Here is a 25,031-nt window from a genome sequence, read left to right on the forward strand (position 1 = left end):
GCCCATCCCCTACCTCCCTCCCCAATGCATCTTTGTTAAAGTGGGGTGAGTATACTAAGAAGATAATGGGGAGAAAATACCTTCTTTGACTACTAAAGTTCTAGGCGCCGGAAATCAGAATGCCTCCATAGCAAATGTTTACAGTCACAGTCGGCAGTTTGCCAAACCCACGTACAAATTCAGTTGGGGGAAGCAGTGAAAGAGAATGTAATGAAGTGCAGGAGACTCCATTTACCCGGAGTCCTGTGAAGAAAGCATCACCACTGAGTGTCAGGAACCGCTTAGTCTTTGGCCTACAAGAGACAGGCCGCAGAGGCCCTGTGAGTTGTGTACGAAGATGTCCCCAACGGTTTCGAAAGTCCGGTGTCATTCTGAAAGAAGATGTGTGTTTATCGATTTGCTTGTTGAGTAAAAATGACCTCCGCAGAACTGTTTTTACCTGTTTCCCTCGCAGGGGCATTCCAGCTGGCCCGGGGGCCCAGACGTGCTGGGCTGGGAGCAGGACCGGTCTTCCCCGAGGACCCTTTTTACCGTCTCGCTCCACATTCAGGGGTAAGCTGGCTCGCCAAGATCCGGTCAGCTTGCCTGGAGCGTTGCCCCGAGTCTGAAGCAGCATGACCGTGGCCTGTGTTTTGCATCACCTCGTCCTTGTCATTGCAGCTATAGCCAGGCTTTTCTGTGTCCCCACTAAACAAAGTGTCACCTGCCCGCCTTCACATTTTCGCACCCCATAATCAACACATAGGAGCTTGTTTCCATTTTCTTACCAACCGACTGGAAAAACCCACCCTTCGAGGCAGAGCCCAGGTTTCGGCTGGAGAGCGGACCCCACAGTGAACTCTCCTTCCCTGAGCTGACCGGGTGCACGTGGTCCTTCCCACTCGGAAGTCTCAAGTATACGAATGTCACCTGCACGAGTCTTCTTCTTTCATTTTTACCCGTCCAGGCTGTCCTCTCACAAATATTTATGTAGCATCGATTTCAGTTTTAGTTCATCTGTATCACTAGGTCCCAGCTTTCTTTGTGGGCCAGACTAGAAGTTCACTGCTCTGGTCTTCAGCTGTTTTTTATCTAATTAATAATGGGGAGTCATAACAGGAACTACATGGCAGGGGTGTCATGAAGGTTAAATGAAACACTGCTTCGACGTCTGTCCTGAGGAGGGACTATGCTTAATTCACTGTTATGAGTCAGTTTCTGCTTATTTACATCTACGATCCCAGGACAGTAGCATCATAAATGTTCAACTTCCATTTAGAGTGGACTCGTCTCATCTATTTCACTCCTGCAAATTCAACTACACACTCTTTTATATAAAGTCACAATACTATAAAATTATATTTCTGCATCTATACTCATTACATTTATGTCATATGTTATATGTATATATTACTATGGCAGATGACACATAAAAGAACATGTATATTATCCTTTCTGGGCACCTTATAGGATTCTCACGGGTAACGTTAGTTATGTGTAACTTTTACACGTCATATGAGATTCAACTCCATTACTATGTGTCAGATGCTTTATCTATATTATCTCATTTAAGCTCTGTGCCCATTCATTTTACAGAAGAGGAATTTAAGGCTCAGGGAGGCAAATCAATTTGTTCAAAGTCACACGGCTAGAAACAAATCAAGATTGTAAAATCAAAACAGTCTGAAAACCAAGCCTTTGGTTCTCATCATTATTGACTGTCTGGGTCATAGGTAACAGGGATGTCCCCCATGTGAGTAGGGGCCGGTGGTGTTACTTCACATTGAGTGAGGGAAATGGGTAACTTAATGTCTGAAAATGTGGCCTGGTCATTTGCCCTCATGGGAGCCTTGTCCGGCCTCTATGACAGGCCATCTACTTGAGGCTGGAGGCAGCTCTTGTAGTCTGATCTTCTGGCTTCCTGAGGGTCATCTAGCGTGTCCTGCGTGTAAATGCAAGCTGTAGCTGTGAGCCAGTCTTTGACTTTGTGTCCACTGGCTGATGTAGGCAAGGCTTTGGTTTCATCAGCTTGATGTCAATGTTTCTTTTATTGCTCTCAAGGAGACATCTGCTGACAACACTTGATGCTTGATGACATTGTTCTAGGTGGAAGGTCACAAGAGGTCCTGTTCATGAATATTTTTAGCGCAAATCTCAACTCCTGATTTGATTTGACTTGAGAGAGTAACTAATTGGAAGAGGATTAGCTCATGGCTCAGGACTCCCCACCGAATACTTTGTTATCCGAATAGAATCGTAATGTGTCAGTTGCTAAATTCAGCAGACATTCACTCTGTGCTGAGTCCCAGACATAAAGAGGTCACCAGGACATGACCCTTGCACTCAAGGGGCTTACAACCATCTGTACTCCATCATAAACCCCACCTTTCCTTTGCACTCAGACAGATAACTGGCTGCACTTGCATATAGTTTGCTCGTTGTAAGTTCTGTTTGTCCATCCACATTGGTGATGCCTAAAAAGGAAGCTTGATCAAAATCTGGTCCAGGACTGGTGACAGAATGCTCATTGAGTGAAGAGTTAGGGGACGCAGCTCAAATTCTAGTTCTGCTCCCTATTTGCCGTGTGACCTGGGACAGGATTAGATCTCTCCCGGCTTTTCTACCTGCCGTGCAGATAATGCTGTTCTTTCTCACGTTCGGTAATCTTCAGGCTAGTCTGTAACTGTGGGGCTTTCGTATTTGATAGGAAATATGTATTTGATAGGAAATGACTATAACTGTATTCCGTTATAGCCCACATTTTGGAAATCTAGAAAGCCATCTTCGTCTATAGTCTTTTTTCATTCACTAGACTATTAAATTAATGAGACCACCCTACTTCCCAACTTTCAGGTAAATGAGAGTTAATGCCATATTTCCTGTCTTTTCAAAGCTGGGGATTAGTTAAGATCAAGGTGATTAAACTCCCTGAAATGGGTCAGGCACCTAACATGGTCATTATTCCCAAGGCAAAGACTTGAGAAAATCTAAGAAAGGGTTTTGGGGCTACCTTTGGATGAAGAGGGGTGGGCTGCAGAACCAGTGAGATCTCTGTGGCGATGCGGCGCCTCGTGAGGATTATGATATACACTATTCCAAATTTAGGTTAATCCTAGTGCATCTGAATTCGCCTTCTGTCTTCGGAAGGCAGGTTCTGGGTGTGGTCTGCAGTGCAGCGGGGTCTTTCGTTTCCGAATCTGCAGATGAAATCATCGCTGGGTCAGTGTAATGGCAGTGTTTTGACCTACTTCCAGGGAGCTAAATTTGATATAAAGTTTATTTCTTCTTAGCACTGACTAGCTTATTCAAGGTCCTAAGTAAGAGGGTCTCAACCTGGGAAAAAGTGGAAGGCAGAACAGCCGGCTTTAACCGAATGGGCTTTAGGTCCTGGCTCTGCCACTAATGAGCTGTGTGATGCTGAGCAAATTCTTTCAATTTACTGAGTTTTATTTTCTTCATCTGTAGAATAGGGTAAGAATAGTACCCCCAGCTCAGGTTACTGCGAGGAGTAAATGAGATAACGAATGTCGAATGCTCGAAATTTTGACAACAACTCAGTGTCATCATCAATTTCTCATCGTCACCATCATCTGCCTTAATTTCACCAGTTATTCCTGTGGCTTGATTGAGGTCCATTTCAGTGTTTCCATTTCCTTCTAGCCCGCCATCTCCCATACAAAAGAACAGCTCATATCTTCTTGTCTTTAAAAAAAAAAAAAAAATCCCTTTTATGTTTTCTAAAACTCACCTGGCTGAGCTACCTGAAGCTAGCTGTTGAAGACAGGAGTAGACCATGCCTTTTGATCCCCATAGAAAAATGGCCAAAAAACCCACTTGGATTTTCAAAATTCTAGCGGTGGGGTTTAAAATGTGGTCTCAAAGACGGTGGTAATGCAGCGGCTCTTTGGCTGAGACTTCCCTCGCGCCTCCCTCACACTCATCTGACATAAGCCTGGAACACCAGAGTGTATCAGCCATGCTCCGAGAAACTGGTCTTCTGGACGCCCCAGTGTACAAATATGTGCCATTTGCCTCTGTCTTTCATCTTCCGTTCTCTCATTTGCTCATCCATTTGTTCACTAATTCATACTTATCAAAGAGTACCTTTTCCATGTTAGGTGGCAGAAGGAAGTATAAGGAAGGGGTATAAGGAAGAGACATAATGGCTGTCCTAAAAAGATATGCACTCTGACGAAGTATGTTAAAAAATAAATAGACGATTGCAATGTGGTATGATAAAGGCTATAGCGAAGGAAGCGCAGAGGGCGGGAAAGCATAGGAGAGGACCCGACCTGTCTCGGTGGATCAGCGAAGGAATGGAGAAGTGCTGGATGCTGCAGCTGGGTGAGGATGCAAGCAGGCCAGTCAGAAGGAACAGCTTTACGCTAAAGAACTCCACCTTTCGGCTCTCCTGGAGCACCAGCACCCAGCTGCTGTCAGCTGTCCAGCACTTGTTATTTTTACTTCCTCTTTTCTTGAAAATTTGACCAAATACCTGAGACATGAGGCAATGTGAATCGCAGCCGCTAGCTAACCTTGGGATTCCTCCTCTGTGGCCTTTAAAAATAAGTGTTTTCATGCAGAGATGCCTAGAGATTGTGATAAAGCCATTCGGGACCCTCTGTGACATGCAGTTCTGTATCCCTTCTTACCTTAAACTGATACAGGTCTCTGTCTATCTCCTTCTGCTCCTGCTCCACACAAAATCTACCTGAGGCTTCAAATCGGAAATGTAAATGAAAGTCTCGAATTCTACAGAGAGCAAGTCGATAGCGGGGTCAGGAACTGGCGGTAGATTCCAACTCAGTGAGCGACATCCCCGCACACAGGATTTTCGAGTTTCCAAAAATGGCTTACACTCTTGCTCTACCTGGAACGTCCTTTTCCATGTCCTGCCACGCTCATCTCGAAGGCCACCTCCTCTGAAAGCTCACGATTCCCCGTGCCCTCCACTCCCTGCGCCACCACCCCAAACCTAGGAAGGATTAACCACTCGCCCCTCAGTGTTCCTTAGCTTTTGTTGAGGCCTCTCGTAGAGATGATCTCTCAGCGTTATGTGCTTGCATTATTTTGAAACTTTAAAGGACTGTGAAGACTGGCACTATCTCTAGTCATCTCGGTATCGTCAGTGAGTAGTAGGTCCTCAATGAATCTTGCCGAATGATTCAGCAAACTTATTTGAGTCAAGGTGCCTTTTAGTTTAAAGCCATCTGCAAGGATTTTTTTTTTTTTCCCGAAACCCCAGAGAAGGTCACATCCCTTCCAAACAAGCTTTTATCTTGACAGTGTTCTTGGAGCTGGGGAATTGTGTGGGGCTGGCTCTTGGGCAACACACAGACAGAAAGCCCTTGTGATGGATGGGCATGAGATCGCCATCAAGTACAGGGACTTGACAAACCAGTATTTTTATAGAAGCTAATACAAGCCACGGTTACCCAAGCAGATAAATCCTGGGAATCCTCTGTCTTAAACAGGATTTCCTTAGGGAATTCTTTTGTCTTGCAAATATCTCAGTGCTCTCTGCTGCATTCAGTCCTAGTTTTCAAACTCAGGGGTCTGAGCCTGGGTCTACCCGGTTGGCTCAGTGAAAAGTGCTTTCAGGCTCCGAGAAGTGGTCTCCCATGGAGCATAAAATCAGTGTAGCAGAGATTTTGGAGTCGGGGGAATGGGGCTGAAGTCTGGGCTTTACTCTGGCAACTTCGGGCAGGAGATGGAGCCTCTCTGAGCTTTGGTCTCCACGTCTGCATGCGGGAAGTTTCCTTGGAAGGGTTTCGGAGGGAATTGAATGGAATAACAAAAACGGGTAATAAAGTGAACCTGCTGGTAACCAAGGCGAGTTGCCTCTATTCCCAAGGGAAGGAGGGAGCGGAGGCAGAGAAGAGATGGTGAGATCACCTTTTCTGAGAGGGCTGAAAGCGTCTAAGGAAGCAGCATTTCACACTAAAGGCCGCTTGTTTTGCACATAGTAATTTTGTCCTTTTTTGGATAGGGGCGAGGGTCAGCGCTTTCCTCTCTCAGGCAGTCTCGTTTCCCTCCTGCGCTCGTGTCAGCTGCCTGAAACCACGAGTCTTCTTTTTCTGAATGGCGTCCCCGTGCCCCCCTTCCCACCACAGTGCTCGTGTGCATCCTCACCCCAGCTCTTGCACCCGGCCCTGTCCCACACCCCCCACCCACTGCCCGCTGACCATTTCCCAAATTCCGGGAACTCGCGGGTAGTGCTGCAAACAGCAGCTTTGCTTGAACTTTGGCCCAGGTCTTTGACCCCAAGCTGCACATCCTGTTAGAAAAAAATAGGTACTGAAAGTGGTAATTGTAACACCGAACACCCCTCCCTGTCACACCCACCTCCCTGCGAAACTCCCCTGAAAGGTGTTACAGGGGTGAGGATGGTTCTTGGAGGCCAGGGGGACAGTCGAACAGATTCCGTCCCCTCTCCCCACTGCTTCCTGTATCTCAAAAGTTATATTGTCCCTTTCTCCAAATTGCTAATCTCTGCACAGAGAACAGACTCTTAAAAGGAACAAAGTGGTAGCCAAGGAAGATCTCCCTCCCGCTCCTGTCTTCCCTCGGCCCGAGTCCTCCACCTGAGAGCCAGTTTCCTGGTATCAGTTTCTGTGGATCTCTGCGGCATTCTCATCATGTGTGTTTATGTTTTTATTTTTCAACCAAAAAGTAACGTGACATCCCCACGATTTGGCACCTGCTTTTTGTTCTTAGCTCACCTCAGCACGGTAGGTGTGGGCCTCCCTCCTAAACAGAGGGGTAGTGCTCGTTGATATGCACGACTCAGAGCTTAGTCAAGAATTCCCTTGCTGAGGGGCATTTAAATTGTTTGTAAAAATGCAGTAGATAACTTTGTGCGTACATCATCTCTCCCAGTTTAGTTCTAAATCCACTAAGAAACGCGAAGGTGGAGGGAGGTCCCGTAAACGGGCTCTAGGCTCAGGAGCAGCGCAAGCACCTGGAATTTCTGGGATGTTCCCTGCCAGCTCTGCTTGTCCTGGGGGCTCACTCTCTTTTGAAGACCCGGCTCTGTAGGTTGCTTTCCGTCTTCAGCCTTTCTGGACCAGCACCAGCCAGGGGAAGCTGCTCCTGCTGTGTCTTTGGGTTTCTAGGCGGTGACCCCCAGACTGTAGCTGCGTGAGGACGGCCTCGCAGACTCGTTAAAATCCAAACTCTGCCTGGCCCCCGAGTTTCTCATTCAGGAGGTCTGAGGTGGGGTCTACGACTGTGCACTCAGACGCCGCTGCTGCTGGTCAGGCCCACGCTCGGAGAACACCGATTCAGTGGTCTCCCTATCTCGGTGACCGTGGCTTGGTGCCCCTCTTACGGACGGTGTGCCCCTCCATCCCCACCCCCTGCCCCATGCTGAGGCACTCCTCTGAAATACTCACCTATCTTGCCTTTTTAGGCTGAAAACTCCACGAGGACAGAGACCGGCATCATGTTTATTCCGCGCTCTAGCTGCAGGCTTGGCGGATAGTAGCTAAACAATCCATATGTATTAAATGAATCAATGCATTGAAATTATTACTCTATTGTGCTTCTGCTCACAGAAGCACAATAGAGTAATAATTTAAATTTCTTAAAGCCAGGGCCTCTAGGTCCTTAAACATCTCTCTTCACCGTGTCCGTTGCCACCAGCTGGGCTCTTAGCAGGTCTCTTGCTCATAATAGGTCTTCTCAGTTGTACTCATACCCTTCTTGTAATCCCTCCTCTCTAAGGCAGACAGACTGATATCGTCATAGCGTAGACTGGAAATATTGGCAGATACCTTTATTTCCATCAATAAGGGGCTGGCTGAGTAAATGATCACACATCCACTTTGGCACCTAAAGAATTTCCTAATTCTTTCTCACCGTGGCGTTCCTCTCTCATCAGTGTCCTTCGGCTCGTTAAAAGCTATGGCATTGCAAGGGTAGGGTAGTTTGGCGTGACTAAACGACGTGCCCAAATCTCTATTTCATAGAGCACATTTCCCCTGAAATTATTTTTTCATTAATGGTTTTCTATTGTCATAAATCGTGCCTGGACCTTCAGTAAAGTATTCGAGGATGTCGAGGTGCTCATTGGTGGACGATTTCTCGTGGAAACTGGGGAAGAGACTGCAGAATCAGGTCAGGAACGATCTTGGTGGCTGTGCTTAAGCGCTTGCACTTTATTCTGTAGGCAGTAGGAGACGTAGAAATAAATGTGCAGAGTGCGAGAACCGCGGTGGATTGGCATTTTAGAAAAGTCCCCCTGGCTGCGTTGCGGAGCTTCCGTTTACAGCGGGGAGGGAGACGAGTCGGAAACTGTCCCATAAGTCAGGCGGGCAGTGATCAGGGTCTCAGCCGAAGAGCAACGACAGCCAGGTTGGAGAGAGGGGAGGATATGGAGGCAAAATTGACAGGATTCGGTTGTTGCATCTAGGGTATGTGTGTGCGCGTGTGCATGTGTGTGTGCACGTGTGTGTGCGTGTCATGGAAGGGATGCTTGTGAGAAGCAGTGAGGATTGACAATGACTCCCTAGTTCCAGGCTCGAGGAACTGGATAGTTGGTGGTGTGACAGAGTATGGTGGAAGCAGCTTTCGGAGAGGTGGAGAAGATGAATTCCGTTGAGTCATGTGGCGTTTGAAACCTGCGTAAGTCCCACAAAGGGTCAGATATTCCAGTCTGAGGCTCAGAAAAGAAGGCAGAGCGAGACAGATACGTATTTGAAATTCTGGTGTATTGAGACAGTTCACCCCAGACGAGCGTAGACGGAAATCCAGAGGGTTTGGAGATCAGCAGTGTCTAGGAGCCAGGGGGAGGATATGGCTTCTGGGAGGAGTCAGAGAAGGAATAGTGAGAAAGGAAGGAGAAGCACTAGCGTGAAGGCGAGAGAAGGTTCAAAACCAGTGACTGGCCGGACAAGGAGGTGGCCGGTAACCGCTGGAGGCAATCGCGGTGGTGTGGAGCAGCAACCTGAATGAGGCGTGGACAGGAGGGTGAAGCCACGGCGAGGCCGGCCTGGCCAGTGGATCAGCCGCAGCCGGACGGAGCGGAGCGGGAGGTCACGGCTCGATGTCCACGCCATGGCAAGTGGACACCGCTCGGCTTTGGTTTGCTCTGAAAACTGAAGGAACTGCGTGAGTACTTTTACAATGCCACTTTATCACTTTACCACTGAAAAGTCTCGAAAACATTACAAAAATGCAATAAACACAAAGCTTTAAAAAAGGAGAGAAATAAAAGCCCCGCTCCAAGGATGCTCTTAGATTTTTGTGGCATTTTCGTCCAAGCTGTGTGCCAGTCATTGCCGGGAAACAAAGACGAATGATTATTTTAAGCATCTGTGAAAGCCACCTGGCAGTCAGATTCAATAAAGGATCAGTGCTGAAACGGACTGTATCGATTGCCTTTCCCCACCTCGCTGCAGCTCTAATGACCTTGGGCAAGTCATTCTACCTCCAAGAAATCTGGTGGGATTTCTCATCCTTGGATGAGGACATATTATGCCTTGACAGCTGGGAGCGACTCTACTTAGTTCAGCCCCAGCTGGGCACAGCCCAAGAAGGAAGCGAGGAGAATGTGGCAGGTCCTCTGCCATTCACACCTTTGCACCCGACGCCGGCCTGCTGTTCTGTGCCAGGCACCAGACGCCAGCACGTCATAAGCTGCCTGGCTGACGAGATTCCTAAGGCTCGCTGCCATCTTACTTTTGCAACTGACTTCTCCAAGGTGAAATAAGATGGCTTTCAGAGCGATCTGTAGTTTAAAGCAGCAAGAATTGAAAACGTGTGGATTCATAGCTGGATTTCGTTATTGACTATTAATTGCAGACCACTATAAAGCAGTGGTTTCTTAATCTCTCACTGCAGAATCACCAGGAGGGCTTGTGAAAATCCAGAGTGCTGGGCCCCAACACTAGAGTTTCTGATTTAGTGGGTGGGGGGTAGAGCCTGAAAATTTGCATTTCTCACATGCTCCCAGGTAAGTGATGCTGATGCTGCTGGTCCAGGGACCACACTTTGAAAATCACTGGTGTTGGGGAAAGAGCCCTGGCCTTCAGAGCACAGGTGACTCAATGTCTCTGAGCCTCCGTTTCCTTATCCATGAAATGGGGCCATACAGATCCAACAAACCCAATGCTTAGATTTGATAGGAAAGGGAGGGAGGGAGGGAGGGAGGAGAAAACCAAGGTAACTCTTTCTTATTTTTCCAGTGTCATTTTCTCCCAAGCTGTGCACAGGGATGATAGTCACTTTAAGCATATTTCAAGCTAAGTGACATGGTAGTCACAATTCCTTAAATCTCTGTTCTGGAAGGAACTGTGTGGATGGCTTCCGCCAGCCTCAGTCACACCCCGGCGGCCTTCGGCAAGCTTTCACTCCCTTGGAAACCTCTGCTGCTTGCATCTCATTGGGCGGAAGTGGATCATGTTGCTACTCCCAGAACTACCTTCATTTAAGGTTTTTGTCTTCTTAAGACTTAAAGGATGTTGAAGACTAGGACTGCCTTTTGTCAATTTCGAGGGAAGGGAGGACAGGCATATTATAGCATAGTGGGAGAGAATGAAACAGAACTAGGCTCAAAACTTGGCTATGCCACTTAGTACCTTGTGAGCTCGGACAAGTGACCTGAACTTATTGACAGCCAGCATCTCATCCCTGTGATGCAAATAAGCGTACAACTGACCTTCCAGTTGGCTGTGGGGATACACATGCTTGGCACGCTTTTGGACACGGCAGAGAATCAGTCAGTGGTGGTTACCATGCCCTTGGGAATGTCTGAGACGATGACGTGGTTGCTCAGGAACCACCTGAGCTAAATCATGATCATGGCCAAGCAGATAGTTATAACAGGAAAGGAAAAGCTCAAAACATCAAGAAAAACGAAAACAAAACAGCCCATCTTTTCCTAAACAGAACCTTCCGAGTGTTCCCCATGGACAGTCCTAGGCGGGCACCCTGCTGCCTCGGGAAGATGAGGACGCACAGCTGGCGCGTCCTGGAGACGCACCAGCCGGAGCTGCCTGGCTCGCCTGCCCCAGCGGTTCCCGCAGCAGATCTCTTGCCAGATCCTGGAGGCCGGAGCAGAGTCAGAGGAGCTGAGAAGCGACGGCAAGCAAAGGGGAGAGCAGAAGGGCCTTCGCCGTCATCCCCCTGAGCCATCTGGAGCGCGCCGTCCTCTCCGTCCCCTTCCTTTCCACGTTGTAGTTTTCTCCACAGGGAGAACACAACGGAGAACATGCCCCAGACTTCGCGACCAACTGCAACAACCCAGACACGGGAAGGAGAAGGAAAAGGAACAGGCAGCTTTTCCCCCGGCAGATACTGACGCTGAGAAGTCTGGTTACGTTTGAACCCCGCGTTGCCCACTCACTTAGTGGTTTCAGTATCATCTGGCCCCGAATCTGGTGCTCAGTGTGTTTCGGAATCTATTCTCCTCGCTGGAGGCTGCGGCTGCACCACGGATATGTCGTCTGCCTCGTCCCCCAGGGAAGATGGGGACATGGGGAGGACGCGTGGGAGGGGACGCGTGGGAGGGGACGCGTGGTTTGCTCCACCTCGATTCCCGCACCCATGTCCATCCGCAGGTTCCTCTCACCTTTCTCCAGGAAGTGGGGGGAGACTCGTGGCTCCATTTCAGGGTGGCAGGTGTCTTCGTAAGAGCGCCAGACGGTGGTATAAGGGGCATCGGGGTGCAGGGCGCCCTTTCACTTCTCCCGCTTTTCTCCCGAAGGGGTCTCAGGCGTTCACAGTGTGAGGAAGACGAAGGTGGAAGGCCACCACCACGTCTGTCTTACAGATGGGAAAAACCGATGGATGCAGCGTCGCCCAGACGGCGCTGCAGCTTTTCGGTCACCCTCGATTTGAGCATTCCTTCACAGGAAAAGTGTTAATCAGTGGAAAAACGAAGCGGGGAAAAACCCCACTTCCTTCCCAATCCTACCTCTCCCTTCAAATTTCTTTTAAAAAATTGCTGTTATTTGACAATGTGGAAGGTATAAAATAATTGTCGTAGCTTGGCTCACAGTTTAATTGGAGAGATAAGATATAAACGCCCAGAAGTTCAATAACAATGCAGGAGTTTAAGGACAGTGTTTATCAGTGAAAATGCAATTGTAGTTTTGAATTATAGTATTACTCATTAGAGCATCATCACATCCACTAGACTTCAAGCTCCTAGAGCCCGTGTCTTACCTGAGATTACAGGTCGGCACCCAGCAGGTCAGTGAGGCGTCTACACAATTAAGTATAATTTGCTTTTGCTTCTGCTTTAAGAAGACCATTTGTAAAGGCATTCTTTTTACATTTGCTTTAGTTCGTTTGCTTTATGCTTTTCTGATTTGACAAGTAGAATCGGAACATATCATGTCTAGAAAAGAGAGCAGCACTGACATTTGTCAAATACTTAAATACTTGCCATGTTCCAGCCACCATGCTAGGCCTGTTGCATTCCTAATGACATTTAATCTTCACAGTGACCACAGAGATCCTGGGGCTCAGAGAGGTTAGGTAACCTGCCAGAGATCGCTCAGTGAATATGTGGGATAGAGTGTTTCTATTTAAGATCGACTCTACTCTATCTAGACAATCACCTAGGTCGACTCCTTAGCTGATGACATAAATCTGTAATTTGGTGATGATTCGAAAAGGCTTTCAATAAAGAGAGAAAAGGAAAGCCACGATCCAGAAGACCCATGTGTTTTCAACTGGAGAACGTTTAGAGTCACAGAGTTTATGGAAGGCCAGTGGTATAGATTAGCATGTGGGGTATGTAATGACAGGGTCCACAAACATTCCTAGATTGAAGAGTTTGTGCTTGTCTTCCTGCCTTCACCAGCTGTACTTGCCTCTGATTTAATTACATGTTTAGAATACAGATGTTTCTAGAATTGCAGACCATATCTTGCTTCCCAGGAAGGGTTATTGGTTAGATGACACTCAGCTCATGGAATGCAGGGGGGTGGAGAGATGCCGGTTTGTCCCTTAGCAGTAACAAATATATTTGAATCATTATGAGCCAAGATTCATTTGTTCATTTATTCAAAAATATCTGTTGCTTACTCTGGTAAACATTGATTCTCTCTGTTTACCGTAACAGAAAGGTGATCGGTCAGAGTATTCTATTCTCCTAGACAGAATAATTAGTCAAGGGTTTGGCAGAAAACGTAGGCTGAGCAAGAGTCAGATATGAGGAATGAACGTGGACCTTCAGAGAGAACGGGTAGCTCGGATCTGGAGCTGAAAGGATTTTGAAAGTCTGGGGTTGCCGGGGGCCATGCTACCTCCGTCCGGAGACAGTCTGCCCGAGACGGAAGCCAGCGCAGGAAAGCAGAGCTGAGACGTGGGGAAAGAGGAAGCGGCCGAACACCTGAATCTCAACCTGCCTGGATCGCTGCACTGTTGTAGCTTCGCTGAGCATATACCCTCACTGCACTCAACTCTTGAGTTGGGGGCTGGCACTGTGAGGAATATGAATTCCTTTCCTTACCTGAGGTCGACTTATGCATGGCAGATCCAGAGCAGCCCACCGAGGCATAGCTGATATTACAGAGCCAGCAGGGGGCTGGGGTCAGAGCTGTGGGTTTGAGTCCTAGTCCCCATGTTTGTTCCTTTAAAATCTTAGTGTAGAATCTACTGATCTGGTCCCAGGAGTTGGGACAATGATCGGATGTCTTCTTATCCCACAGTGAGCTTCCGGTCTAAGTCTCGCGGGCTTCCTAACTGGTTACATCATTTTGGAAAATGAGTTGACCTTTCTGACCCTCAATTTCCTTATTTGCGAATAAGCGCTACTGAGAATGGCTCCCTCCAGGAGTCGTGAGAATCGGACGATCCAGTGGATATGCGAACACTGTCAGCTGTGAGGGGACAACACCCGAGAGCTCTGGAAGGGCTGGAGTCGTGAGAATCGGACGAACCAGTGGATATGCGAACTGTGGATATGTCAACTGTGAGGGGACAACACCCGAGAGCTCTGGAAGGGCTGGGCCTGTCTTGGTCACCACTGACCGAGTACTCATTCAGTACTTAGTTCAGTACTCAATGCCGAACAACAACATGGTCGATGGTCAACATGCTCGTTGAAAGAATAGACTATCTTACGTTATTTAGCAAATCCTCTTCCGCTGGATGCTCAAAAATTCTTCTTTTTCTTACTATAACCTAGCTTCAGATGTGTCACTGGAGAGGGTCCAGCTTCCTTGGCCCATGAGGACTCTGATCTGTAGGCTCCTTGTAACTATTGCTGCCTGACAAACCACCGCGGCACTTAGGCTGGAAACAAACAAACACCCAAACCCAAACCATCCATTTATTTATTTATTTTGGGTCTGTGGGTCAGCTGACCAATTCTACTAATCCAGGATGGTCTCGGCTGGTCTTATTTGTTCTCATGCATCAGAGGCCAGCTAGCGGGCCAGCTGGGGAATGGCTAGAATAGGATGCCGTCCGACGAGAAGTCGCCCATCCTTCAGCGGGCTAGCCTGAGTTTCTGTTCCTGCCAGTGGCATGTTTCCAGAACGCTACAGAATTGCTCAAGGCCTCTTGAAGTCTAGCCTCAGAACCGGTCCACTTCCTCCATGTTCCGTTTTCCAAAGCAGTGTGTAAGGCCGGCCCACTCGGGGAAGGAATGTGGACTTTGGCTTGTGATGCGAAGAGCTGTAAAGTCACGTGGAAAGTGGTCCAGAAACAGGAAGGCTATAATTGGAATGTGTTTGCAAGCAATCAAATAATCTTTGAACTGAAGTGGGAAAATCATTTACTGCTGGAAACTCAGAGAAGGAAAAACATGGATTCTTTTCTGTTTCGCCTCTCGATCTGATCCCTGCTCCTTTCGCCCCCTGACACTGCCCGGAGGGTTTCGTGATCTCTGATATCTAGACCATTACGGGAGCTCCAAACTGATCTACCTGCCTTCAAGCCAATTGGACAAACATTTATTTAGTGTCTTCTACCTGGCCAGAGCTGTGCTATGCTTAGAAGATACAGATGTTCTAAGAATATAGTTTTTCTCTTCTAGACCTCAGCCCAGTGGAGGATATAGACATATACCTGTAAGGGAGACCAATAAATATTTCTGTACCTTCTCACTGCAAATCACTCTCTGCTTTGTCATCAAGGCTACTTTAATGAAGTTCTTTGTGTTGCCCACAAAACGGCGATCCCATTTCTTAGTCTGCTGTTCAGTGCTCCCAATCTCACTAGGCTCTTGCCCTGTTACTTCCGGGAGAGAAAATAATACTTCTCTTGCCTCAGAAGCGACAACATTTTCTTTCTTCTCCGAATTGTATTTCTTTGCATGTAACATTTTCTCTCTATATGCTCACCCCTCATCTGTGCCTGTTGAAATCCCCCATCCCATTAAGACCCTGCTCAATTGTCAACCTCTTCCACAGAGCCTTCCCTTCCTAACCCACTTAGAATAAATCTTTCTTTTCCCCCTTGTTTCCCTAACTGTTTTTGTTTGTTTGTTTTTGTTTTTGTTTTTTTGGGTTTTTTTACGATAATACCTTGTTCTTGTGTTATGCATCCCCCTGGATTACAGGTTCCTGAGGATAAGCCTCAATCCTCCCACCTGTGCGTCCAGTTACCTGGTGTGTCTGCCTCATGGTAGCTGCTGAGTCAATGCTATGGACTGGGCTTAAACCACTTCCCACCTCCCTCCACCTGCTCTGCATCCCTGCCTCGAATCTCAGAGCCAGCCGGAGTCACTCGCCAGGACTGTGTTTAGCCAGCGGTGTAAGCTGCACTTCAGTTGGGATAAGCCCTAGGCTGCCAAATTGGCATAAACTACAGGCTAAAAAAAATCCTGCTCTGTAGCAGGGGGTCAGTTACTAATTGTAATCCTCCTCTGGCCACTTTTCTGAGGTTTGAACTCACATTGCCTTGCCGACTTTATTTTTAGGTGTCTGGCAGCTTAAAAGAGGGCCACAACTGTCTTTGGTTTATTATTATACTGTGAACGGCCCTTGGAAACCCAGTGCCCTGATTATGATAAGAGAGCCTACTCAGGTGAGACTTTTCTTTACTCCAAGTTTGAAAGCCTTTGTTTTAGGTAAGTGACTTTCAAACGTCAGCATCACTAAGAATTATTCAGGGTCCTTGGCAGCATGTGAATTCCTGGGTGTTATCTTTAGAATTTCTAAATTCCTAAGTCTGGGCAGGGCACTAGGACTATGTAATTTTCTCAGGCTCCCAAGGGGATTCTGCTGCTGGCTGATCAGACTTCGAGAAAAACTACTGTAGAATTACAAGCATCAAACAATGAAGAAAAATGTTGGCTGCAGTTGAGCAACTGATGCGATGACGAAGTTATCATCACATCGCAAAGACCAGGAAGGTCTCCGGATCACCTCTCCTGTCCCGTGCCACTCTGCTCAAGAACATGCAGTGGCTCCCTCTTTCTTCTTCCGGGTCAAGTCCACACTCCTCCCTGTGCCATTCCAGTCTCAGCTCGGCTGCTCCTTGACGTCTCTCCTGCAGGCGATGTGCGCTTTCCTCTCCACCGCTTCGCTTCCTGCTTATTTTGTGTCCCAGCTCTACTTCATTAAGAATCATCAAAACTTTATTGAAAGCCTTCCACATGCTAGGCACTGTCCTGTACATTAGTTGATTTAACCTTCAGATCAGTCGTGGGATAAAGGAGTTATCATCATTCCCATTGCTGCTGTAGATGAGTTTCTATGATGCCTAAGGTCACGTAGCTGATAAGCGGACTTCAACTCTAGAGTGACTGATCTAAGGGCCACTGTCCCCTTATGTGATACTGAGCTATTTACTTGAAGCCCACCTAAATCACACTCTTGCATTAAGACTCCAGTCAAGTACCCTCTTCTGAACTAAGAGATAACCCCATTTTTCTCATCTGTAAATTGGGTGTGCATGCCTAGCTTGAAGGTCGCTGTGAGGATCAAGGGCAATACGATGTCTGATGTACCGTGCATGGTGTCTGGCATAATCTGCGTGATAAATGGTACTCCTGGCTGGGAGCCATTCACCTAGAAATCCACACCAAGTATCTTCAAGCAGAGAGATGAAAGTCATGTGACTTTTGAGAATTGATGAGATTTAATTATCAGAATTAACTTTCTGGCATCAAAACACAGCTTACCCTTTTTCCTGTGGGTTAGGGCTATCAGTCAAGGGTAAAGATACTAGGAACCATCCTTCTTGCTGGGACATATTTTATCTCCTTTTCAAAGAGTAATCTTAGGGCAAAAGAGTAATCACAGCTACACCTACCACAGCCATGGAAGAGAACATGGCAGTCATAGCTGTGCTCTGGACGAGAGGCCCGCGTTCCCCTGGCGGGTCAGAGAAGATAAATGGACTGAAGCTGTTTTGTCACCATTTGCAGAGAGGACATTCTTCTAGTGCCTCCATCAATCAGGCCCTCGAATCTAAAGTACTCTGTTTTCACTTTTGAGTGACCTGCAGCCCTTTTGTGTCACCGGTGAGGGTCTTCTCATTGCCTGGGTGATGCAGCTTACAGGAGGACCTGGCCCCCCAGTGAAGGGTAGATTTGTGTCTTTGTTCCTTCGCAGCAGCTGGAAATGGAGGAAATTTGGAGATTTCCCTAAGAAGAGTTCCCCAGCTTGCATTTTCACAGTTTTGCATGTTTGGTCAAGTGTGGACGAAGCTGTGACTTACGGCCTCTCCCGAGGAAAGGATAAGATGCAACCCTAGGAGACAGTGAAGCGTGCTGCTTTGACCAGCCATCGCGGTGGTGAGAAGTAAGGGGGTGGACTTCGAAGCCAAACCAGTGTGGATTCAGATCCTGGCTCAACGGCAAACCACTCTCTGCCTCAGTTTCCGAAAACTGTAAAATGAGGTGACCGTGCCTACCTCGTAAGTATGTGGCAAACGTTTAAAATAGTTATATAAAACATCCATTGTATGGTGATAAAGTACAAATGAACAAAAGCAGATTCAGAATCCCTCAGCATTTACAGTAGCAAGTGGAAGGGGGCTCTCCCTTCGTTTCAGTTCAGCCAACATTTATTGACTGAGAGTCTCGTGTGTGTTAGGGTATGTTAGCCTCTGAGGACAGAAATATGATGGAGAGTTGGTCCTCGTGGGGAGTCCATGGTGAACCTATGACTGGTGTTTATAGAGCACATGTGTGCCTGGAGGAAACCAGAGCCCTGATAATTTAAAGGACTCATCTGAGGTCCCAGAGCTAGTTATTTCCAGAATCCTGATACTGCGTCCGGAGCGTCGTCCGTGGACTGGAAGCCTTGTAAGAAAAGAGCAGGGTCAGTTGCATCATTCTGAACGAAGCTCCTGCCGGAGCTCATCTATGCAGCCAGCAGACCAGAGAGGATTATTGAATAGAACTAACCAAATAAAAGCTAGCTGAAGGACCAAATATGATCACGTTGGAGAGCAGAGTCGTCGTTTGCTGGGGGTGAGCTTTCCAGCGGCTGGCTTAGGAGCTCTTGACAGCCTCTCCCACTTACAGGTCAATCTGTTGATCCCAGAGATGAGGTTCGGGTGATGTCAGCCTCCCCCTGGCAGTTGAGCTCGTTATCACATGCACTTGACCTTCACTCACTAATGTCCCTGGTTTCAGCTCAGGAGTGACTCAGTGAGGGTGAGACTTTGTTCTTCCTGCAGGGAAGGTTCTGGTTTTCTCCGGGCAGATGTTCTTGCTGCATTCCCGTGCCAATCCAGGTATACAGAGTCCCATCTGTCAGGCATTTCAGACCAAACTTAAACTTCACTGGTGTTTTAGCGACAAGGTAGCAGCTTACCGAATTGCTTTCCTTTGGAGAGCCAGGATGAGAATTTATATTTGCTTCTGTGGATTTACATTTTTCCCCTAAATTTCATTATGAAAATGTTCAAATGTAAGTTATGAAAATTGAAAGCGCTCATATACCAATCACCAATACTCTTCCATAATCATCTTACTATAGCTCGCTTGCGTTATCACATGTTTATCTGGTCTATTCAATGATCTATCCACTGATCAATCTACCTTATTTTTTTTTTATATAAAATTAAAGGTAAGTTGCAGATATCAGAAAACTTTCCCGATATACTTTAGCATTTTTATCATCTAGAGTCCCATATTTGTTTACTTTTTTCTTTTGAATATACAAGAAAGTGTACAAATCTTAAGTCTACCATTGACATCTTGACAAATATGTATGTTCATGAAGTGCAAACCTCTTAACATACATAGAGCATTCCTGGGACTCCAAAAAGTTCTCTCAAGTCTGTCAATCCCTGCCCCCAACCCCATCTTTCATCAGAAGCAACCACTGTGGTTTTTTTTTTTTTTTACCACATTTGTAAGTTTGTCCTATTCTACAGCTTTATATAAATTAAACCATACTTCTATTTTCTTTTATATAAGCTTCTTTCACTCAGGATAGGTTTGAAATTCGATTTCTATGTTTTTAAAATAGAGCCTGAAGGTTGCTGTGAAGGTTAAAGGAAGTATGATGGCTAAAGTGATTAAATACAATGCCTAGCACATAGTGGGCATGCCGTAAACGTTCACTACTGCTACTGTTGTTATTAATTATTTTTATTATTATTTTTATTTCATCATATTTGCTTTCGTTGGCTGTGTTATGGGCCTAATCACCAAAGCAGGGGTTTATCTCAATTTTTTCATCTGGAAAGTTGACCTCAGAATATTCTAGATCCCAATGTGTTCCAAGTTCCTTAGAGAAATATTCTTTACAGATACTTCTCTCTATACTTACTTTCTCAACTAGATCATAAGCTTTTCAGTGGCTGCATCGTTGTGCTTGCTACATTTTTTCATCTATGCTAGTGTTTTATAACATGCGAAGCATGTAAGAGATAATTAACATGTGCATTCAATGCCAGGCCAAAATCAAGGCTCCACTGCACAGGAGTAATTTCCTAAGAAAATAGCGAAGAGGCACCAGGACGGTTACATTAGTCCTGGAGTCGCCACCCTGCTTGTGTTCACACCGCTGACCGGGGTGGCCAGGGTCCTGGTTTGAATGCCAGTTCTGCTGTGGACCTGTCTTTAGTGGGATGACTTACGCAGGACTTAGGTTTGATTAGTATCACAACTCTGTAAAATAGATATTATTCTCTGTACTTTATTGATGAGGATATTAAGACTTTGCAAGTAGCCAGTAAGTGATGGAACTTGAATTTGAACCCAGGTCTGTCTGACTTAGAACTCCCATTCTCTGTTCTTGAACTGTGGACTTTCTGACTTATTTCAGGTGGAGGTCAGAAGTAAAGGTCTAAGAGCTGGACACTTAGTGAAGCTGCTGGTGTGAACAATGAGGGAGATTAATGATAAACGACTCTAATGTGGACCCAGTATCACTGACGTGTCTCATGATAACGTGGAGTGCTTTTTCAGTCTTAAGGCAGCCCCGTGAGGGAGAGAGGCAAAGAATATTGTTGCCACTGACAAGGTTAGGAAACTGAGGGTCCAAAGGGTGACTTACACAAGATCACAAAGCCAGTACATGACAGATGGTTAACAGAGGTGAGCAATGCTTCTGTGTCATTCAGGGGATTCGAGAACAAGTGTCATGATTTTAAAGTGAAGGTTTTCTAGGTCGTGCTCCTACACTTTGAAGCAAAGATTTGTGCAAAAACATTTGAAATAAGGTGGATTGATTCTTAAAATTTCAAATGAGATTGTAGAAATAATTTCAAAGTCAACATATTTTAAAGTATATTTATCGAGTGTTCTATTTCACTGAGTGTTCTGTCTTGGCCCTCTCCCTAGCAACAGCCGCGAGGTGCTAGGCTGAAGCAGGTGAGTGAAAGTTGGTTTAAATATAGCATCACTTAAATATTCCTGTGGATTCCCAGGAACCACTCGGCATCTTCAGGACAGGGCGGTCACTTACCCAGCCACCAGTCCCAGGAGGGAGACCTTCTTTCAAGGATTAGCAAGGGCAGCATGGTTTTCCTTTAGCCTTCATCTGCCTGGTTCAGTAGCGTGACTCAAGCCTTTGTTTAGAAAGTGGCATAGTGATCAAGGGTGGACACGGGGAGGAACCGTAGGGAGCAGAAGGGAAGGGAACGTATATTTTTCTGTACATTTTTGGAGACCCATGGCCATCCTGTGGGGAGGAGCCTCTGTCATCCCCATTTTACTGTGTGATAGGTGACTAGGATGACTCACTCAGGCTGATTTGTCTGTGAATTACCCAGGTTTTACACTGGAAATCCCATATCCTTGAAATCTCTTGGTCCTGGACAAACTGGGACAGCTGGTCACCTGAGGTGAGTCCGAGCTTCCACCTGTACTGCAAAGAGCATGTTCATAAACTTTATAGTCTCCTGCTTCTCATCCGTGATGTCCTCTGGTCATCCAACCACGTTGTGTATGAGGATGTCATATCCGTTTTACTGATGGAGAAACAGAGGCCCAGAGAGATGAATAACTTACCCAGAATCTAGTGACTAAGCAGTGGCAGAGGCAGTTTGGAACCTCTTTGGCTCTGAGGCTCCTCTCTGCAGCTCTCCTAAAAGACTTGTTGAAAGGTAAAGACTGACAGATACGTCATCTGTGAATCTCTTCCCTCATTCAGCTGGTTGTTTTTTTTGTTTTGTCGATGGGTTCCCTCGCTGTGCAGAAGCGTTTTAGCTTGATGAAGTCCCATTTGTTTATTTTTGCTTTTATTTCCCGTGCTTGAGGAGATATATCAAAAAAGGTATTACTAAGACTGATGTCAGATAACTCACTACCTATGTTTTCTCCTAGGAGTTTTATTGTTTTCAAGTCTTACATTTAAGTCTTTAATCCATGTTGAAGTGATTTTAGTATATGGTATAAAATAATGGTCCGGCTTCATGTTTTTTTTCTTTGCACGTATCTGTCCAGTTTTTTCAACACCACTTGTTGAAGAGACTGTCATTTTAAAGTGATTTTAGTATATGGTATAAAATAATGGTCCAGCTTCATTTTTTTTTTTCTTTGCATGTATCTGTCCACTTTTTTCAACACCACTTGTTGAAGAGACTGTCATTTCTCCTTGTATATTCTTGTCTCCTTTGTAGATTAATTGATCGTATAAATGGTAGTTTATCATATGTCTGAAACTAATAAAATACTGTATACAAACTACACTTAAAGAAAAAGAAAAAAAGACTGACAGGTGTGAAGAGGAGGCAGCGGCTTCTCTGGGGACCCTTCTGTCTGCTCTCGGGCGCCTGAGGACAATTCTATTTTCAGCCCTTTACCTTTTTCTTCCACAAGGCCTCTACGGCTTTCTGACCCTGATCGGGATGCAGAAGGGATGCAGTGAAGGATGCAGGTAGGATGGCCGGATTTCAGAGATCACTGTGAGGACCCACTGTGGGGCAGCCAGTGTCATCAGGTGCCCAACAGAGAGCCTGGGCCTGGGGGCAAGGTCTCGTGAGCAGGGGCCAGCTCCAAGAGGGCGGGAACCGTGACCGAGGAGGGATGGGAAGGGAAGGGCTAGACCTCTCCTCATGCAGCCGCCGACCTGTTCCAGAGAAGGTCCTCCCTACATGAGAGTCTGGTTCGACCTGACAGCCAGACCAGCTGGCAGGAGTGGCACCCTGGGAGTGTCCTTCGTCCAAAGAATGTCCTTCACGGCCATGTCCGCTCTGCTTTTCTCCCCACCCCCGCCCCGTGCGTTTAAACATACCACATTTCAAAGGAGTTGCTGTATTTATTCATCCTCCATCCAACATTCGCCGTGCGCCCGTGGTGTACCAGGGCTCTGCACGAAGTGCCAGGGAGTGGGACATGAATTAAACACAGCTTTTTTTCTTAGGGAGTGCCACTTCATTGAGAAGACAGAGACAGAAGCAACTCATAGCGCTGTGGATAAGAGCAGTGAGTTTGGAAGTTTCTCATACTTGAGTGCCCATCCTGGCTCTGTGACCTTGGTCAAGCTCCTTAAAACTTGCTCTGAGACTCAGTCGTCTCAGCTGTAAAATGGGGTCAGTAATGCCATCTTATAGTTGCTGCGGGGATGAAGTGGGATGATACGTGTCCAGAGCTAAGCTCAGTGCCTGTTACATAGTAATGACTCAATTAATGGCGGTTTTTTCTAGTTCTACCACTGAGCTCTGTAAGTTTGAACAAATCAGTGCATCTCTCCATGCATCAGTTCCCTTCTGTAAAGTGGGCATGGTAATAAAAACTGTCTTCTAAGAATGTCAAAGTAAATCAGATAATACATGTAAAGCACTTAGAACAATGCCCGACATACAGTGTGAATAGAGTACATAATAGTGATCATAACCAACACTGATGGTGACACATGCTACAGACACTAAGATATCCTAGAAGGGACTCCTAGGAAGATGAGCGTGAAGGCGTTTCTGGGCGAGGGCGGCGTGCGTAGGATCCGGGGTGCGAGGGTGCATGGCATTCTGAAGAACTGGCTCGACTCTGGGGACCAGGGTCACACATGCACAGAGGGCAGACAGGCTTTGCAATGAGCTGGAATCAAGGTTTTGCCACTTATTAGCTAGGCGACCTCTGGAGAGTGACTTCATGTGCCCAAGCTTCCTCCTTCGTACCGGGCACAGAGAGCTAACAGTTCCTGCTTTTCAGAGTCAGCCTAAGATGAGACAACGTAATACCTGTCATTGCCCAGCCGGTGCCTGGCACAAAGGAGGGCTTCAACAGGTGGTGGCTGACTCTTGTGATTTCTGACTAGAGAACATGATGAGGGACCAACGGAGGGAAATCAAGTGGGTGGGGGTGGGGGGTCCCTTGTGACCAGGTTGGAAGGAGCAGTTGATGGCACTCTAAAGAATGGGAGCCTTTTCTCTGGAAACCACAGGGAGCGCAGTCCCCATGACGCCCGAGGCTCTCCCTGATGCTGTCAGCTCCACCCTCCCGGGGCGCAGCTTGGGAGCCCACATCCCTCAGTTTGGTCAGAGTCTAAATTTACCCTCATCGTAATTATTCACACTGCGCCTCATCAGCTTGTGAGCAGAAGAACTCTTGGAGGCCCCAAATGGGAGGAGGGCAGGGAGGAAAGAAAAGGAATCTAAATGAAAGGAAACTCGAGGCAGCGGGGCCGCCCGGCGCGGGCCGCGCGCTGCGGGAATGGGCCAGCGCCCCTGAAATAGCTCCTCGGGGCAGAGCTGGCTCATGTGTCTCTGAACATTAAAATTAGAGCGAACCAAGATGAAATGCTCCCGAGAAGCTGACCAGCCTAACATTTTCTCCTCCCTCTCTCTTTTTATAACTATGACCACAGTAGTAATTCAATTGGAAACATATTTGTCCCTGATTGCTCCAACACTGGCGCTAGATCATTCCCAGGGCTTGATATTTTTATTAAATGCACACTGCCGTTATTTTCTGCTGGGGCTAAAAATACATCTGACCGAGCACTAAAGCTCAGCTGGGGCCCCCTCCCTGTTCGCCAGGACGGGCAGGACCGACGGATGGACAGGCCTCCCAATTAATTTAGGCAGCACCTTGTTTCCAAAGAAAACTGCCCCAGATACCAATATAACTGCACAAATAAAGATGAGATTCCAGTCGGAAAGGACGATACTGGGAGCCTGTGTTCCTATCCTCATTTATCACTCATCGTTTTCACCTTGGCCAGCACACTTTATACCATTTCAAAACACTTCACGTGCTTTCAAGCCCCCTAGCCTTTGTGGATGCTGTTCCCTTCCCTGGAATGCTGTTCCTCTCTCTCCCTCTGTGAGTCTGCGATTGTCTGTTAACCTCACCACCGTCGCATTTTCTGACCCCGTGCTCCGGCTGAGGTGCTCCCTGACTGGTCCCCCCATGCTGCCTCTGCACCTCCCGTCAGAACCCATCTCCCATATCAGAACCACTGGCTTTAGGTCTGTCTGCCCGTTAGACTTTGAATTTCTTGCGGATAGAGATTGTATACTATTGACTACTATCCCTCAAACACCCAGCACAGTGCTGGGCCCAACAGGGCTGGGACTGGGGTGAGACAAGCGAGGCGTCTAGGACACAGTATTTTAGGAGATGCTGCCTTCCGGTGTTGACCCTGCACTTGAATGATTCTCAGAGTGAGTGCCTCCGTGAAGCTCACACTCGAGGCCCCTAGCTTGTCTCGTCCTAGTCCCGGACCAGCGTGGTTGATCAACAAATG

The 25,031-nt window shown here is 47.0% G+C and overlaps 1 long non-coding RNA gene across 6 annotated transcripts in view; it reads left to right on the forward strand.

The window, feature by feature from the left end:
• The window catches only part of LOC102895780, a 659,008-nt gene that overhangs the window by 371,437 nt on the left and 262,540 nt on the right, over positions 1–25,031 (forward strand). For 3 of the 6 annotated variants that reach the window (XR_003042514.1, XR_003042513.1, XR_003042529.1), the window contains one exon: positions 455–1,361. The exons of the other annotated variants lie outside the window; for them this stretch is intronic. This is a non-coding gene — a long non-coding RNA (uncharacterized LOC102895780). Of the gene's footprint in view, positions 1–454; positions 1,362–25,031 lie in introns of those variants that run through there. 6 annotated transcript variants of the gene reach the window in all.

The sequence above is a fragment of the Pteropus alecto genome, unplaced genomic scaffold (assembly GCF_000325575.1).
Source record: "Pteropus alecto unplaced genomic scaffold, ASM32557v1 scaffold238, whole genome shotgun sequence".
Lineage (NCBI taxonomy): Eukaryota > Metazoa > Chordata > Mammalia > Chiroptera > Pteropodidae > Pteropus > Pteropus alecto.